This window comes from Canis lupus, chromosome X (genome assembly GCF_003254725.2).
Source record: "Canis lupus dingo isolate Sandy chromosome X, ASM325472v2, whole genome shotgun sequence".
NCBI classification, from domain to species: domain Eukaryota; kingdom Metazoa; phylum Chordata; class Mammalia; order Carnivora; family Canidae; genus Canis; species Canis lupus.
The window spans coordinates 100469621-100489776 of NC_064281.1; the positions used below are offsets into that span (position 1 = coordinate 100469621).

At 39.6% G+C, this 20156-nt stretch overlaps 1 pseudogene; it reads left to right on the forward strand.

Moving 5' to 3' along the window:
- Positions 1-902: 902 nt before the first annotated feature.
- LOC112649073 (Y-box-binding protein 1-like) overlaps positions 903-20156 on the forward strand; it is a 197230-nt pseudogene continuing 177976 nt past the window's right edge.

Genomic DNA, 20156 nt, shown 5'->3' on the forward strand with positions numbered 1-20156 from the left:
AATGAATATTTATGCCCCGAATATGGGAGCTGCCAAGTATATCAATCAATTAATAACCAAAGTTAAGATATACTTAGATAATAATACACATACTTGGTGACTTGAATGTAGCGCTTTCTAGAATCGACAGATATTCAAAGCACAACAACTCAAAGGAAAAAGAGCTTTTAATGATACACTGGACCAGATGGATTTCACATATTTACAGAACTTTACAACCAAACGCAACTGAATACACATTCTTCTCAAGTGCACATGGAACTTTCTCCAGAATAGACCACATCCTGGGTCACAAATCAGCTCTTAACGAATACCAAAAGATTGGGATAGTCCCCTGCATAGATTCAAACCATAATGCTTTGAAACTAGAACTAAATCACAAGAAGTTTGGAAGGATTTCAAACACAAGGAGGTTAAGGACCACCCTGATAAAAGATGAAAGGGTCAAACAGGAAATTAGGGAAGAATTAAAAAGATTCATGGAAACTAATGAGAATGAAGATACAACTGTTCAAAATCTTTGGCATACAGGAAAAGCAGTCCTGAGGGGGAAATACATCACAATACAAGCATCCATCCAAAAACTGGAAAGAACTCAAATGCAAAAGCTAACCTTGCACCTAAAGGAGCTGGATAAAAAATAGCAAATAGATCCTATACCCAGCAGAAGAAGAGAATTAATAAAGATTCGAACAGAACTCAATGAAATAGAGACCAGAAGAACTATGGAACAGATTAACAAAACCAGGAGTTGGTTCTTTGAAAGAATTAATAAGATAGATAAACCATTAGCCAGCCTTATTAAAAACAAAGAGAAAAGACTCTAATTGATAAAATCACAAATGAAAAGGGAGAGATCACCACCAAAACCAAGGAAATACAAACAATTTTTAAAACGTATTATGAAGAGCTACGCCCATAAATTAGGCAATCCAGAAGAAATAGACGCATTTCTGGAAAACCGCAAACCACCAACACTGGAACAGGAAGAAATAGAAAACCTAAACAGCCTGATAACCTGGGAGGAAATTGAAGCAGTCATCCCAAACCTCGCAAGACACAAAACTCCAGGGTCAGATGGCTTCCCAGGTTAATTCTACCAAACGTTCAATAAGAAACAACCCCGATTCTACTAAAGCTGTTCCAAAAGAAACAAAGAGATGGAATACTTCCAAACTCATTCTATGAGGCAGGCATCATTTTAATTTCAAAACCAGACCAAAACCCCACGAAAAAAGAAGATATATAGACCAATATCCCTAATGAACACAGATGTACACATTCTCAACAAGATACTAGCCAATAGGATCCAACAGTACTTTTAGTAGATTACTGGCCATGACCAAGTGGTATTTATCCCTGGGATGCAAGGCTGTTTCAAAACTCATAAAGCAATAAATGTGATAGATCATATCAACAAGAGGGAAAACAAGAACCCTATGAAACTCTCAATAGATGCAGAGAAAGCATTCGACAAAATACAGCATCCATTCCTGATCAAAACTCTTCAGAGTGTAGGGATAGAGGGAACATTCCTCAGCATCTTAAAAGCCATCTCGAAAAGCCCACAGCAAATATCATCCTCAATGGGGAAACACTGGGAGCCTTTCCCCTAAGATCAGGAACAAGACAGGGATATCCACTCTCACCACTGCTATTCAACATAGTACTAGAAGTCCTAGCCTCAGCAATCAGACAACAAAAAGAAGTACAAGGCATTCAAATTGGCAAAGAAGAAGTCAAACTCTCCATCTTTGCAGATGACATACTGTATGTAGAAATCCCAAAAGACTCCACCCCAAGATTGCTAGAACTCACACAGCAATTTGGCAGTATGGCAGGATACAAAATCAATGCCCAGAAATCAGAGGCACTTCTATATACTAACAATGAGACTGAAGAATGAGAAATTAAGGAGTCAATCCCATTTACAATTACCCAAAAGCAGAAGATACCTAGGAATAAACCTAACCAAAGAGGTAAAGCATCTATATCCTAAAAACTACAGAACACTTCTGAAAGACACTGAGGAAGACACAAAGAGATGGAAAAATATCCCATGCTCATGGATAGGAAGAATTATTATTGTGAAAATGTCAATGCTACCCAGGGCAATTTACACACTTAATGCAATCCCTATCAAAATAACATGGACTTTCTTCACAGAGTTGGAACAAATAATCATAAGATTTGTGTGGAATCAGAAAAGACCCCGAATACCCAGTCCCAGGAATATTAAAAAAGAAAACCAGAGCTGAGGGGTGGGAATCACAATGCCAGATTTCAGGTTGTACTACAAAGCTGTGGTCATCAAGACAGTGTGGTACTGGCACAAAAACAGACACATAGATCAATGGAACAGAATAGAGAATCTAGAATTGTGCCCTCATCTCTATGGTCAACTAATATTCAACAAAGCAGGAAAGACTATCCACTGGAAAAAGAACAGTCTCATCAACAAATGGTGCTGAGAAAATTGGACAGCCATGTGCAGAAGAATGAAACTAGACCATTCTCTTACACCATACACAAAGATAAACTCAAAATGGATGAGAGATCTAAAGGTGAGACAAGAATCCATCAAAATCCTAGAGGAGAACACAGGCAACACTCTTTTTGAACTTGGCCACAGCAACTTCTTGCAACATACATCTATAAAGGCAAGGGAAACAAAAGCAAAAAAGAATTATTGGGACTTAATCAAGATAAAAAGCTTCTGGACAGTAAAAGAAACAGTCAACCAAACAGAGAACCTATAGAATGGGAGAAGATAATTGCAAATGACATATCAGAGAAAGGGCTGGTATGCAAGATCTATAAAGAACTTATTAAAATTAACAGCAAAGAAACAAACAATCCAATCATCAAACGGGCAAAAGACATGAAGAGAAATCTCACAGAGGAAGACATAGACATGGCCAACATGCACATGAGAAAATGCTCTTCATCCCTTGCTATCAGGGAAATACAAATCAAAACCACAATGAGATACCACCTCACACCAGTGAGAATGGGGAAAATTAACAAGACAGGAAACAACAAATGTTGGAGAGGATGTGGAGAAAGGTGAACCCTCTTGCACTGTTGGTGGGAATGTGAACTGGTGCAGCCACTCTGGAAAACTGTGTGGAGGTTCCTCAAAGAGTAAAAATAGATGTGCCCTACGACCCAGCAATTGCACTGCTGGGGATTTACCCCAAATGTACAGAGGCAGTGAAACGCCAGAACACCTGCACCCTGATGTTTATAGCAGCAATGTCCACAATAGCCCAACTGTGGAAGGAGCCTCAGTATCCATCGAAAGATGAATGGATAAAGAAGCTGTGGTCTATGTATACAATGGAATATTAGCCATTAGAAACGACAAATACGCATTAGCTTTGACGTGGATGGAACTGGAGGGTATTATGCTGAGTGAAATAAGTCAATCAGAGAAGGACAAACATTATACAGTCTCATTCATTTGGGGAATATAAAAATAGTGAAAGGGAATAAAGGGGAAAGGAGAAAAGATGAGTGGGAAATATCAGAAAGGGAGACAGAACATGAGAGACTCCTAACTCTGGGAAATGAACAAGAGGTGGTGGAAAGGGTGGTGGGTGGGAGGTGGGGGTGACTGGGTGATGGGCACTGAGGGGGCACTTGGCGGGATGAGCACTGGGTGTTATGGTATATGTGGGCAAATTGAACTCCAATAAAAATAATAAAAAATAAAATTAAATAAAAATAAATAAGCAAAAATATAAATAAAGAAATAAAGAATGTAGGAAAAAGAAAATAATGAATACAAAGGTGAAAAGATGAAAATGAGAGACATGTAAAGGAGAAAAAAGAGAGCAAAGTCTGGAAAAGTTAACCAAGGGCTCTACATTTAATAGCATGGTATAGAGAAAGCCCTGTTACCAGAGCAAGAAAGAGTTAAGTATCTGCAAGGTACCATAAAAAGTCTTCTTAGAAAAATTGAGAAGCAGACACCACCACCACCACTCCAGACAGAGTCTTCAAAAGTCAAAGGTCCATGGCATTTTCTACTTGAAATATACATGGCCTTAACCAGGCCTAAGTTTTAGCCAGAGCTCTTTCCAATCTTCCAATACAATTCAAATTGAAGATTTTCTCATTCCGTTTGCTACAGATATTTGTTTCCCTTTAAATCAACAGCTCAAATTCACAGTGTCACAGGCCCACCCAATTCCATGCCAGACTGAGTCATATCAGCAAGCAGAGTTTGATGCTGACCTTTTCATATTCGGTATTTGACTGCCTGGCCCATAAGTGGGTCTCATGTCTCTCTGTTTACAACTTCACTAAACTGTAAAGAGGGGACCGTCAGTCAAAATACCAAAAGCTAAAAGGTCACAGCAGACAGCTTACTATTTGCCGATGATTTTTAATCATTCACTCTACAATACACCCGAGAGTCTATAGTTAATTCCATTTGTTATTGACAGAAAGAATTTCACTCAGCTTTCATTTCTAGGACTTAAGAGAAACCAGAGACAAATACCATAGAATTTCACTATATTGTGGGGATTGCAGATGATTCAATTCTATTCAACAGGATTTTCTTCAATACTTTTAACACACTCAAAAATGTGTTGATTATAACAGCAACACAAAAGAAGCAAAAATGATGCACATTACTTTACTGAGTTTTGAGAAAGTATGTAGAGACAAGCCATACCCATATAACTCACATCCTCTCAAGCTCTTCAGAGCCTGTGGGTATTACATGAAGTCAGCAAAGCACACTGAATAGATTGAATGAAATCTAATACTGTCTTAGAATCAAACACTATGTGTCCCTCTAAAACAGCATTTCTCAACCTCAGCACTGTTGACATTTGGAGCCAGATAATTCACTGTGGGGACCTTTCCTGTCCACTTCCACTGTAAGATATTTAGCAGTATCCCCAGCCTTTTGTCACCAGATGCTAGTAGCAACCAAAACAGGCTCCAGATATTGTCAAATGTCCCCTATGGGGCAAAATCATCCCTTGTTAAGAACCACTGCTCTAAAAAGGAAAATTGATTTATATTTGTTGAATAATATTACTGAAAACTGAAAGATGCAGTAGATACTGTCATATATATATATATATATATATGAAAAATCTATATCTTATATTTTTCACTAATACAATATAATATTGTGTATATGTTTTGGATATGAACATGTATATATATGTATATAGAAAGCCTAAACCAATGACTCAACCCTGTCAACACATTATAATTACTGCAGGAGCTTTTAAAAATGTCTGGAGGTAAGACCTGGGCACTGGCATTTCTTTTCATAGTTCCTCTGGAGCTTCTATTATTATTCAACCAGGGTTGATAACCACCCAGAGACTTGTTAAAACACAAATAACATAGCCATACCTCTAGTTTCTAAATCAGTAATTCTGAAATGTGGCCAGATAATTTGCATTTCTAACAAGTTCCCAGGTGATGCACACGGTGCTGGTCCAGGGACCCCACTGAGAACCACAGATCTAGAAGGATATATCCCAAATTATTGACAGCGATCTTTTCATCTCTTAAATGGAATTGTAGAGAAGTAGAAAAGGGAAAGCACTTTCCTGATCTTATATTCTTCTGTATTGTTCCAGAGTTTATGACAACCATGCACTGCTTTTATAATAGTTTCTAAATTTCTAAAATTAAAGAGCACATTGCCAATATTTGAAACCTCCTCTTTGTTTGTTCTAATTGCCTCTCCATCCTTTCACCGGAGATTTACAGAGTAAATTTAAGAGTAAATCTTTTACTATCCCACGTATTTTGTTAATCATTCTCTCACTTTTTAAAAGTAGTTCTAGGGGAGGGGCAAGATGGCGGGAGAGTAGGGTCCCCAAGTCACCTGTCCACACCAAATTACCTAGATAACCTTCAAATCATCCTGAAAACCTACGAATTCGGCCTGAGAATTAAAGAGAGACCAGCTGGAATGCTACAGTGAGAAGAGTTCGCGCTTCTATCAGGTAGGAAGACGGGGAAAAAGAAATAAAGAAACAAAAGGCCTCCAAGGGGGAGGGGCCCCGCGAGGAGCCGGGCTGAGGCCGGGGCGAGTGTCCCCAGGACAGGAGAGCCCCGTTCCGGAGAAGCAGGAGTTAGATCAGGACCCCAGGATGGCGGGGATGCCCTCAGGCTCCCTGGGACAACAGACACCTGCTCCCTGGGAGAGTGTGCCGAGCTCCCTAAGAGCTGCAGCGCGCGCAGGGCTTGACCTGGGAGCAGCTCGGAGGGGCTGGGGCGGCGGCTCCGCGGAGGGGGCAGCTTGGCCGGGAGCGCGAATCCAACAGCCCAGGCCTGGGAGCACAGGACGCCGGGGACACAGCCCAGGATCCGGCCTCCCCCGGGGACAGGCAGAGGCCGGGAGGGCCCAGGACAGCAAGGACGCTCCTGCCCCGAGCTGAGTAGATCAGCGGCCCCACCCCCGGAGTATCCAGGCCCTGCGGACTGAAAGCTGCGGTATTTACTGCGGGAGAGGACTCCAGGGCTCCAGAGCTTGCTTTCTACACGCGGTAGGTCTTCTAAACACAACATCTCCAAAGAAACGAGAGCTTTAAATGATACACTGGACCAGATGGATTTCACAGATATCTACAGAACTTTGCATCCAAACTCAACTGAATACACATTCTTCTCAAGTGCACATGGAACTTTCTCCAGAATAGACCACATACTGGGTCACAAATCGGGTCTGAACTGATACCAAAAGATTGGGATCATCCCCTGCATATTCTCAGACCATAATGCCTTGAAATTAGAACTAAATCACAACAAGAAGTTTGGAAGGGCTTGCTAAAAGATGAAAGGGTCAACCAGGAAATTAGAGAGGAATTAAAAAGATTCATGGAAACTAATCAGAATGAAGACACAACCGTTGAAAATCTTTGGAATACAGCAAAAGCAGTCCTGAGGGGGAAATACATCGCAATACAAGCATCCATCCAAAAACTGGAAAGAACTCAAATACAAAAGCAAACCTTACACCTAAAGGAGCTAGAGAATAAACAGCAAATAGATCCTAAACCCAGCAGAGAAGAGAGTTAATAAAGATTCGAGCAGAACTCAACGAAATCGAAACCAGAAGAACTGTGGAACAGATCAACAAAACAAGGAGTTGGTTCTTTGAAAGAATTAATAAGATAGATAAACCATTAATTAGCCAGCCTTATTGAAAAGAAGAGAGAGAAGACTCAATAAAATCATGAATGAGAAAGGAGAGATCACTACCAACACCAAGGAAATACAAACAATTTTAAAAACATATTATGAACAGAATACGCCAATAAATTAGGCAATCTAGAAGAAATGTACGCATTTCTGGAAAGCCACAAACTACCAAAACTGGAACAGGAAGAAATAGAAAACCTGAACAGGACAGTAACCAGGGAGGAAATTAAGCAGTCATCAAAAACCTCCCAAGACACAAAAGTCCAGGGCCAGATGGCTTCCCAGGGGAATTCTATCAAACCTTTAAAGAAGAAACCATACCTATTCTACTAAAGCTGTTTGGAAAGATAGAAAGAGATGGAGTACTTCCAAATTCGTTCTATGAGGCCAGCATCACCTTAATTCCAAAACCAGGCAAAGACCCCACCAAAAAGGAGAATTACAGACCAATATCCCTGATGAACATGGATGCAAAAATTCTCAACAAGATACTAGCCAATAGGATCCAAGAGTACATTAAGAAAACTATTCACCATGACCAAGTAGGATTTATTCCTGGGACAGAAGGCTGGTTCAACACTCATTAAACAATCAATGTGATTCATCATATCAGCAAGAGAAAAACCAAGAACCACATGATCCTCTCAATAGATGCAGAGAAAGCATTTGACAAAATACAGCATCCATTCCTGATCAAAACTCTTCAGAGTGTAGGGATAGAGGGAACATTCCTCAACATCTTAAAAGCCATCTACGAAAAGCCCACAGCAAATATCATTCTCAGTGGGGAAACACTGGGAGCCTTTCCCTTAAGATCAGGAACAAGACAGGGATGTCCACTCTCACCACTGCTATTCAACATAGTACTGGAAGTCCTAGCCTCAGCAATCAGACAACAAAGAGAAATAAAGGCATTCAAATTGGCAAAGAAGAAGCCAAACTTTCCCTCTTCACCGATTACATGATACTCTACATAGAAAACCCAATAGCCTCCACCCCAAGATTTCTAGAACTCATACAGCAATTTGGCAGTGTGGCAGGATACAAAATCAATGCCCAGAAGTCAGTGGCATTTCTATACACTAACAATGGGACTTAAGACAGAGAAATTAAGGAGTCAATCCCATTTACAATTGCACCCAAAAGCATAAGATACCTAGGAAAAAACCAAACCGGAGAGGTTAAGGATCTATACCCTAAAAACTATAGAACACTTCTGAAAGAAATTCAGGAAGACACAAAGAAATGGAAAAATATTCCATGCTCATGGATTGGCAGAATTAACATTGTGAAAATGTCAATGTTACCCAGGGCAATTTACACGTTTGATGCAATCCCTATCAAAATACCATGGACTTTCTTCAGTTACAGCAAATTATTTTAAGATTTGTGTGGAATCAGAAAAGAGCCCGAATAACCAGGGGAATTTTAAAAAAGAAAACCATAGCTGGATGCATCACAATGCAGGCTGTGATTGTGAACAGATTTCAGGTTGTACTACAAAGCTGTGATCATCAAGACAGTGTGGTACTGGCAGAAAAACAGACCCATAGATCAATGGAACAGAATAGAGAACCCAGAAGTGGACCCTGAACTTTATGGTCAACTAATATTCGATAAAGGAGGAAAGACTATCCACTGGAAGAAAGACAGTCTCTTCAATAAATGGTGCTGGGAAAATTGGACAGCCAAATGCAGAAGAATGAAACTACACCACTCTCTTGCACCATACACAAAGATAAACTCAAAATGGATGAAAGATCTAAATGGGAGACAAGATTCCATCAAAATCCTAGAGGAGAACACAGGCAACACCCTTTTTGAACTTGGTCACAGTAACTTCTTGCAAGATATATCCAGGAAGGCAAAAGAAACAAAAGCAAAAATGAACTATTGGGACTTCATCAAGATAAGAGGCTTTTGCACAGCAAAGGATACAGTCAACAAAACTACAAGACAACCCACAGAATGGGAGAAGATATTTGCAAATGACGAATCAGATAAAGGACTAGTTTCCAAGATCTATAAAGAACTTATGAAACTCAACACCAAAGAAACAAACAATCCAATCATGAAATGGGCAAAAGACATGAACAGAAATCTCACAGAGGAAGACATACACATGGCCAACACGCACATGAGAAAATGCTCTGCGTCACTTGCCATCAGGGAAATACAAATCAAAACCACAATGAGATACCACCTCACCCCAGTGAGAATGGGGAAAATTAACAAGGCAAGAAACCACAAATGTTGGAGAGGATGCGGAGAAAAGGGAACCCTCTTACACTGTTGGTGGGAATGTGAACTGGTGCAGCCCCTCTGGAAAACTGTGTGGAGGTTCCTCAAAGAGTTAAAAATAGACCTACCCTATGACCCAGCAATTGCACTGTTGGGGATTTACCCCAAAGATGCAGATGCAATGAAATGCCGGGACACCTGCATCCCGATGTTTCTAGCAGCAATGTCCACAATAGCCCAACTGTGGAAGGAGCCTCGGTGTCCATCGAAAGATGAATGGATAAAAAAGATGTGGTTTATGTATACAATGGAATATTACTCAGCCATTAGAAATGACAAATACCCACCATTTGCTTCAACGTGGATGGAACTGGAGGGTATTATGCTGAGTGAAATAAGTCAATCGGAGAAGGACAAACATTATATGTTCTCATTCATTTGGGGAATATAAATAATAGTGAAAGGGAATAGAAGGCAAGGGAGAAGAAATGGGTAGGAAATATCAGAAAGGGAGACAGAACATTAGAGCCTCCTATCTCTGGAAATGAACTAGGGGTGGTGGAAGGGAAGGAGGGCAGGGATTGGGGGTGAATGGGTGACGGGCACTGAGGGGGGCACTTGACAGGATGAGCACTAGGTGTTATTCTGTATGTTGGCAAATTGAACACCAATAAAAAATACATTTATTAGTAAAAAAAAAGAAAAAATAAATAAAAGTAGTTCTATCTGTGATCCCTGGGTGGCTCAGAGGTATAGTGTCTGCCTTTGCTGCAGGGAGTGATCCTGGAGTCCCAGGATCAATCCCACATCGGGCTCCCTGCATGGAGCCTGCTTCTCTCTCTGCCTCTCTCTCACTCTCTCTCTGTGTCTCTCATTAATAAATAAATAAAATATTTTTAAGAATAAATAAAATAAATAAAAGTAGTTCTATCACTCAAATCCATACCCCTAAAAAATGTATCATTTAATTTTGTCAATTTTGTTAAATTCATAAAACAAAAATTATACTATCTGTATTAATCTATGCCATGCTATTTTTTGTAAATGCCATGATTTTTAGATGTATTTATGTTGTTATATGTAGCTGTGACCTACTCATTTTCATTCTTTGCATGACTTTCCCCAATATATTTGTACATGTTACATGTACATTCATATTATTTCTAGGTTTTCTACTTACAAACGATGCTGCTATGAACATTCATTTACTTGTACATGTTTTTATTTACTGAGTAAAAAAATTATACCAATTCACATTCCCAACAAGAGTAGATAAGAGTTACTTACCAATGCTTGATATTAACAGATTTTAATTTTTTCCCATTTGATCATTGCAAACTGATATCCTTTTGCTATTTTAACTTGCATCTCCACTATATAAGTTAGTTTCTAAAGGAAATAATTTTATGCCTCAATCAGACATGTGTAATATTAGAGGCGTAAATGTTTAACTCCCTAACAAATTCCTTGGGGCACTCTACACAAATACCCATAGGTGGGAAGGAATGAATCCTGTGTTTGCTGACCAAGGGCCATTATTAATCCTATTACATAATAATATTGATCACATGTCTGCATTTGAGTATTTTAAATTAATTTCACATTTATTTAAATTCTCACAAAATGAGGTGCTTGATGTAGGTCAGGTAACTTTCCTTTTTCCAAAGTCTCAGAAGATGGAGACTGCGTTTAACAAAACTTTACCACACTACTGGTTTTTGACAAAGATGCGGCCACAAAATAAATAAACAGCAAAACTAAAAGCAAGCTTACCTCTTCCAACCCTTCACTTTTGAGTAGGAAAAAATATATAGAAAATAGCATAAAAATGACCTATTCAAGGTCATATATCCAGTTTATAGTTAAGCTAAGAATAGAATGCAAATCCAGTCACCTTTTCAATATATACCAAACCTCTGAGAATAAGCCTGTGAAAGAGATTCAGGATGGAAATCTATGACATGGGGTTAGGGGTGGATAAGAGAATGGGAGAAGATATTTGCAAATGACATATCAGATAAAGGGCTAGTATCCAAGATCTATAAAGAACTCATTAAACTCAACAGCAAAGAAACAATCAATCCAATCATGAAATGGGCAAAAGACATGAACAGAAATTTCACAAAAGAAGACATACACATGGCCAATAAACACATGAGAAAATGCTCTGCATCACTGATCATCAGGGAAATACAAATCAAAACCAAAGTGAGATACCCCCGCACACCAGTGAGAATGGGGAAAATTAACAAGACAGGAAACAACAAATGTTGGAGAGGATGTGGAGAAAGGGGAACCCTCTTGCACTGTTGGTGGGAATGTGAACTGATACAGCCACTCTGGAAAGCTGTGTGGAGGTTCCTCAAAGAGTTAAAAATAGAACTGCCTTACGATCCAGCAATTGCACTGCTGGGGATTTACCCCAAACATACAGATGCAGCAAAATGCCGGGACACCTGCACCCCAATGTTTATAGCACCAATGTCCACAATAGTCAAACTGTGGAAGGAGCCTTGGTGTCCATCGAAAGATGAATGGATAAAGAAGATGTGGTCTATGTATACAATGGAATATTACTCAGCCATTAGAAACGACAAATACCCACCATTTGCTTCAACGTGGATGGGCCTGGAGGGTATTATGATGAGTGAAGTAAGTCAATTGGAGAAGGACAAACAGTATATGGTCTCATTCATTTGGGGAATATAAAAAATAGTATAGTAAAAGGGAATCAAGGGGAAAGGAGAGAATGAGTGGGAAATATCAGAGAGGGAGACAGAACATGAGAGACTCCTAACTCCAGGAAACGAGCAAGGGGTGGTGGAAAGGGAGGTGGGTGGGGGGTTGGGGTGACTGGGTGACGGGCACTGAAGGGGGCACTTGACGGGATGAGCACTGGGTGTTATGCTATATGTTGGCAATCGAACTCCAAGTAAAAAAAAATATACAAAGAAAAGAGAGAAATGGGCCTTAGCAATAAAGTTAGTCAGTAAGCTAAGGACAAAAGGCCATTATCATGGAGGGCGTTTGGCATCATTGAAAGATGGTCTCAATGTTCCTGTCCACAGTTGAGGCACTAAATCCCCAGGAGTGTACCAAGTTAGACTAATCAATGAGGGATCATGCTTTCTAATGGGACAGTCACCAATTATAGAGTAACCTGCCAGCCACCTTGATGTGGGTTTGTAAAAGTCATTGTTTTAAAGCAGGCACTATTACACTGGCTGAAAATACCTCAGTCAGATTATCATGCTCTTAATTAGCCGTGCATGATGGCAATCAATTAAGGATAGCATAAAAGCCAATAGAAATAATGCAACTCTCATTAGGGATTTCTCATTTGTTATATGAGTGTATCTACTGGGTGAGTTCCCATTAAAGCAAGCTGGAGCCTATTATTTAAGCTATTTCAGGAGAGTGCTAGGTTATCTTTCCATTTGACATTTATTGTACCTGGCATAAAGGTTAAAAACAATTATGTTCACTTGGAATATTTACTATCTTATGATATTCAAGCAGGGCCATTATGTTTGTTTTCTACTCCTTATCAAAGCTAGTCAAGGAGAGACTTTTTAATGAACTTGAGCTAAATAGTAAGGAAAATTTCCCTTTTCTGCACTCAGAGAGATAAACCTGGTAATAGTGATACTCTGTAAAAGATTTAGCTCTGAGACTTATCATTTATTATTTGCATATTGCTGCTGTTCCAGTTTCCATTGTCTGAAAGAGTCATATTAGCATTCCCCCAGGAAGGCACAATCAAATTTGGATTTAGAGAAGAATCAGAAGGAGTTAAAGGGGCTTGGCTTCAAGACCTTGCTCTTCTACCAAACTTCCTGTATGACTTTGACAACTCCATCCTTCCAGTTGTTCAGGCCAAAAGAATGGAATCTTCTCTTTCTCTTCTACCTGCATTCAAGCCTTTAGCAAATCTTTTTTAGTTTAAAATAAATCCAGAATTTGATACTTATCTCATCCACTGCTACCAAGATGGTCCAAGCCAACATCATCTCTAGACTGGAAATATATAATATATACAGGAGGAAGCGTACTATGAAGGATTGGCTTACTTGATTATGGAGGTTGAGAAGTTGGATGATCTTGTAAGCTGGAAGCCCAGGAAATCTGGTGTGTAGTTCCAGTCCAAACCTGAAGACTTGAGAACCAGAGCACCAGTGGTGTATGTCTCAGACTAAATTTGAAGGCCTGAGAGTCAGGAGTGCCAATGTCTGAGGGCAGAAGATCAATGACTTAGCTCAAGCAGAGAAAACAAACTTGCCTTTCTTCTGTTCTTTTGTTTTATTCAGGCTCTCAACAGATTGGATGATGCCCACCACAATGATAAGGCAAACCTTTACTTAGTCTACTAATTCAAATGCCAATCTCTTCCTGAGGCATATTCACAGATAAACCCAGAAATATATATATATATATATATTTTTTTTTTACCAGCTATCTGGGTATGCCTTAGCACAGTCAAATTGGCAAATAAAATCAACCATCACATTGATCTTTTACTTTTACCCCCCTAACTATCTTCAACAATGGAGCTAAAATCTTAATCCTAGTCAAATGTCACTTCTTTGCTCAAAATCTACATCTGTTCATTTTACTCATAGTTTTCCAATGGCATTATAAACCCAATGGCATCTAGTACTCCATTACCTCACTGACTTCATCTCCTACTATTTTCCTCCTCACTCACTTTACTTAACACAAGCTGGCCTCCTTGCTGTTGCTAGAACATGTCTGCTTCAGGCTTTGCATGAACAGTTCCCTCTGCCTGAAAATGTTTTCTCCCAGGTGTCTCCAAGGCTCACCTTCACCTTTTCAGTTTTTTTCCTAAAATCTCAACTTCTCAATGTAGCCTATTCTCATCACCCTATTTAAAGTTTTGACTCTTCCCACCTCACACTCCCAATTCCCCTTTAACCTACTATCCATTTGTCTTTTTCTATGACATTATAAATTGCTAAAATTAATATATTAGTGTAATTGTTAGTATAGTTAGTCTACATTTTTTATCTTTTCTGTTCACTGATGTATCTCAAGTGACTTCAAAAGTGCCCAATACAAAGTAGGGTAGTTATTTGCCTAACTTAATAATTTTTTTTCCAATTTGGACTTCAATTTCTCCTTCTGCATCATGATATAGTTGAACTTGTCCAGAGGTCAGCAGACTTTTTTCTGTAGCCAGACATTTAATTATTTTTGCAGCCATCTGGTCTCTATCACAACTTTTCAACTCTGCCACTATAGCATGAAAGTAGCCATAAACAATACATAAATGAATGGGCATGGCTATTCTAATTACAATGTATTTGCAAAAGCAGGCAGAGCCAGATTTGATCCCAAGACATAGTTTGCCAACACCTGAACTAGATCATCTTTAAAAGATCATTTGATTCTGATCTGTGGCTTAGGCATATGAAGGTTTGTTGTTATGGGATTTCTTTGTCTGTCTTTCATGTCACAACACATAAGAAATACCTATCTTGCTTGTGATTGGTCCTGGACAGCCCTACAGAGAAAACAGGATAAGCTAAGCAAAGTGCTAGGATGCCAGACCACTAAAACAGTGTTTTATGTGCTTAAGTCACTATCTCCCTTCTATGAGATAAAGATAATATCAGCTTCCTCAGTGGTGTCCATCATAGTATATACCACATGCTGGTACAGAATCACCAAGGGGAGGGCCCTACTAAATAATGCACCCGTAGAATAAAGAAGGTAATCTTGTTCAGAAAGAGGTCTGGTCTTTGCCCTTGGTTTCTGGGAGGTAATCTCTAAACCCCCAGAATACCAGGCCTGACAAGAGTGTCTTTGTTTACCTGGGGGTCTTGGACACTGGACTAAGAATGTGATTTATGACTGGGACTTTGGGCCATGCAGTGTCCATTTTACCTCAAGAGGGAACAGAGACTAAAGTTCTTCTGTGTCTTATCAGTTCTACCTCTGGAGGGCCTGGAAACTAAGGGTCTATCATGTGGGCAGACAACCATGGAGCCCTAATAAAATTTAGACACCAAGACTCAGGTTATCTTCCCTGGATGACAATATTCTGTGCATATTATCACATACTGATGCTGATAAATTAATACTACCAATGACTCCATGGGAAAGAACAACTGGAAGTTCTGTATTTGTAGCTTTCCTGGACTCTGCCTCATGTGTCTCTTCCCCTGAATTATTTTTAAACTCAATCCTTTCCCTGTAATAACTCATAATCTTTAACAATTTTCAGTGAGTCCTGTGAGTCCTTTTAGCAAATCATTGTGAGTGGTTTTGGGAACCCCTCAAACTTGAAGTTGATGTCAGAAGTGAGGGCATACTAGTAGACTATGTTCCATCAAACTCTGTAGTAATCTATTCTCCTAGCCATAGAAAGGGAAAGATCTTCCTTAAGCTTCCCATGCCCTCTCACTCTCATACTAAAATTCTCAGCCTTTCTTAATACCTAACTTTGACTCCGTGGTTTTTCAGATCCCTTCAAAGACGAACTCTCAAATGCTATGAATTCTAAGAACCACTTCAAAAAGGAAATACTATCCCCCTGATGTCAGCCATCACTATCAATGAGGTCCTGATGTTGAGGTCATGATATAGTAATGCAGGCTCTCTGATTGACAGGTAGCCATCAAAGGAGATCTTGGGGGCATGTATCCTAGGCATTATTTCACAGAAGCAGATTTAGCCAAATCTAGGTGTTTTCATTCATTCTCATTCTTTCGTTCAATCTCTCTCTCTCTCTCTCCCTCCTTCCTCCCTTCCTCCCCACCCCCACCCTTTGCCTCCTTCCCTTTCTCCCTCTCTACTTATTTTAAGGTCAATTAGGCCTTTTATTTTTTTAAGATTTTATTTATTTATTCATGAGAAACACACACACACAGAGAAAGAGGCAGAGACACAGGCAGAGGGTGAAGCAGGCTCCATGCAGGGAGCCTGACATGGGAATGGATCCTGGATCTCCAGGATCACACCCTGGGCTGAAGGTGGTGCTAAACCGCTGAGCCACCCAGGCTTCCCCAATTAGGCCATTTAAAGTACCACATTAATACAGCCAAACTCAACTGTTTATCCATCTCAAACATTTGAAAAATGTGTACTATTGGAAATGTCTATCAATTAAAGAACAATTGAATAAAATCAAGTATGTCTACAACTTAATGCAATTTAGCCTTTAACGTGATGTTTATGGTGTTTTTCATGACATAAAGAAAAGATTCTGGGGATACCTGGGTGGCTCAGCAGTTTAGCGCCTGCCTTTGGCCCAGGGCGCGATCCTGGAATCCTGGGATCGAGTCTCGCGTCGGGCTCCCAGCATGGAGCCTGCTTCTCCCTCCTCCTGTGTCTCTGCCTCTCTCTCTCTATCATGAATAAATAAATAAATCTTAAAAAAAAGAAAAGATCCTAACTTACTGGGGCAATGCAGGATTGGAAGTTTATATACAGTGCATCAATTGTGTATGTTTACATAGAATTATGACATGAAGAGAAATCTCACAGAGGAAGACATAGACATGGCCAGCACACACATGAGAAAATGCTCTGCATCACTTGGCATCAGGGAAATACAAATCAAAACCACAATGAGATACCACCTCACACCAGTGAGAATGGGGAAAATTAACGAGGCAGGAAACCACAAATGTTGGAGAGGATGCGGAGAAAAGGGAACCCTCTTACACTGTTGGTGGGAATGTGAACTGGTGCAGCCACTCTGGAAAACTGTGTGGAGGTTCCTCAAAGAGTTAAAAATAGACCTGCCCTATGACCCAGCAATTGCACTGTTGGGGATTACCCCAAAATTTGGGATTTACCCCAAAGATTCAGATGCAATAAAAAAAAAGATTCAGATGCAATGAAATGCCGGGACACCTGCACCCCAATGTTTCTAGCAGCAATGTCCACAATAGCCCAACTGTGGAAGGAGCCTCAGTGTCCATCGAAAGATGAATGGAGAAAGAAGATGTGGTTTATGTATACAATGGAATATTACTCAGCCATTAGAAATGACAAATACCCGGGATCCCTGGGTGGTGCAGCGGTTTAGCGCCTGCCTTTGGCCCAGGGCGCGATCCTGGAGACCCAGGATCGAATCCCACATCGGGCTCCCGGTGCATGGAGCCTGCTTCTCCTTCTGCCTATGTCTCTGCTTCTCTCTCTCTGTGTGTGACTATCATAAATAAACAAAAATTAAAAAAAAAAAGAAATGACAAATACCCACCATTTGCTTCAACGTGGATGGAACTGGAGGGTATTATGATGAGTGAAGTAAGTCAATTGGAGAAGGACAAACATATGTTCTCATTCATTTGGGGAATATAAGGGAAGGGAGAAGAAATGTGTGGGAAATATCAGAAAGGGAGACAGAACATAAAGACTCCTAACTCTGGGAAACGAACTAGGGGTGGTGGAAGGGGAGGAGGGCAGGGAGTGGGGGTGAATGGGTGACAGGCACTGAGGGGGGCACTTGACGGGATGAGCACTGGGTGTTATTCTGTATGTTGGTAAATTGAACACCAATAAAAAATAAATTTGTTAAAAAAAGAATTATATCATGCAAATAAAATGAAGGAAATAAAAAATGTTAACAGTAATTATCTCTAGTTTTAGGATTATAAGTTCTTTCATTATATTTTATGTATTTTCTAAATTTTTAACCTTTGTTACTTTTATAAAGTTTTATTTACAAAGGAGAAAGCTTATTAATGTCCATAAAGGAGACAGTACCTGTCAGTGCCACAAATCCTTTCCCTTTAGGAGACATATTTCATAGTGTGATAAATTCTGGTCAGCCATTAGTGTGTTTGTTTTTGGAGGGTCAGGGGCCATGTCTCTTTCCTTCATTTTTGAATATCTATCATCTCACACATAGCATAGCATAGATTAAACATTTCTTCAATACATGTCTGCTGAACTGCAATTACAATGGTAAGAAATTCCAACTTAGTTTACAAAGGACACAATGACACTCCTCTAAGAACTCCTCCACTTCTTTGCTGGCTTGAATATATCCAAGATGACTACTTGTCAATCTATTAGGTAAGAAGTGTTGCATAACACAGAAGAGAAAAACATTGCTTAGTGCAACCCAAATTATCTTTTGTTGGAAGTACCATGTCTTTCTGGACTGCCTAGTTACCTTCTTCCCCACTACCCAATTAACAGCATGGTAAACACCATTTCTGTAATAGCTTTAACCTCAATCACTGATTTCCCTGTGGCTTTCAAACCCTTTCCACTTACACAAATGCCAACTCATATTGTTCTATTTTGTGGAATTACTCAAAGAGAACAAAATATGTTTTACTACGATGGGAGCCAATTTTCAACATTTCTTATAACTTCTTGGGGTTTCTGGCCCAGACAGTGACCTCACACTTACACACAAACTTGCTTATTTGCAAGGTCCTAGAGAGCCCAAATAAATTTCCTATCCATCTTTTCAGAGTGCTGGTCAGCCATGTGACTAAAATAGGCACCACTTTCCACAGGATTTGTGAGCAGTTTTGAGAAACTTTCCAGCAAATTCTTGGCCTTTTATCACCTCTCTCTACTTTACAGAAGGAACAGGAAGTACAAGGACTGTTTTTACATCTTTCTTTGAAGAAGTTGGCAGTATTCTAGGGATATAATGAAGTGACTAGTTAATATCTCAACTTATCCTCAAATGACCACTGTATGAAAAATCAATTTTAGGTACTTTAGAGTACAAAGAAAATAGAATATAAAAAAGCTCACTTGTCCATGCCCCTGAGAACCTGATAATCTAATTTTTGCCTAAATACATAAATACAAGAAAAAGTTGATTATTCCTCTCCAAGAACTGGAAAAATGCATAATTAGAAAGTCTACTGAATATTTTCTGAGAAAAAGTACAGTCAATGAGAAAGACAAATACCCACCATTTGCTTCGACGTGGATGGACCTGGAGGGTATTATGCTGAGTGAAATAAGTCAATCGGAGAAGGACAAACATATGATCTCATTCATTTGGGGAATATAAATAATAGTGAAAGGGAATAGAAGGGAAGGGAGAAGAAATGGGTAGGAAATATCAGAAAGGGAGACAGAACATGGAAGACTCCTAACTCTGGGAAACGAAGTAGGGGTGGTGGAAGGGGAGGAGGGTGGGGGTTGAGGGTGACTGGGTGGTGGGCACTGAGGGGGGCACTTGACAGGATGAGCACTGGGTGTTATTCTGTATGTTGGCAAATTGAACACCAATAAAAAATAAATTTATTATTAAAAAAACATTTAGAAAATTAAAAAAAAGAAAGACAAATAGCTATGCTACTAACCAAGACAGGTTGACTGGAGATGTGACTCTGTATACAGAGATTAAAGGAGGAAAGGGATATGATGTGATACTGAGTAGTATGTGGTTTTAACATATGATCAGGTAGAAAAAAAAATGTTGAATTACGAATATTACTACTCAGAGAGCTCTGGTGGAGTGCCATAGGTAGAGACATGGCCTAGCATCAAACAGCAGCAATTCCAGAAATTTTATAGATCTTGTAGCATAAAAGTAAGTCCTGAACAAGACTGCATGGGAGTACCAAAGCTCTTTGAAGGTTAAAAGACAGCTTACTATTTTGATCAATGTTATAAAGGTTTATAGAAAACCATTGCCCTCTGAAATTGCTACTTCTGAATTGGCACTTACCTATCTCAACCCATATATATCTAAACTGTGTCTACTTTTCATGCCTCTAACTTCTCACAGA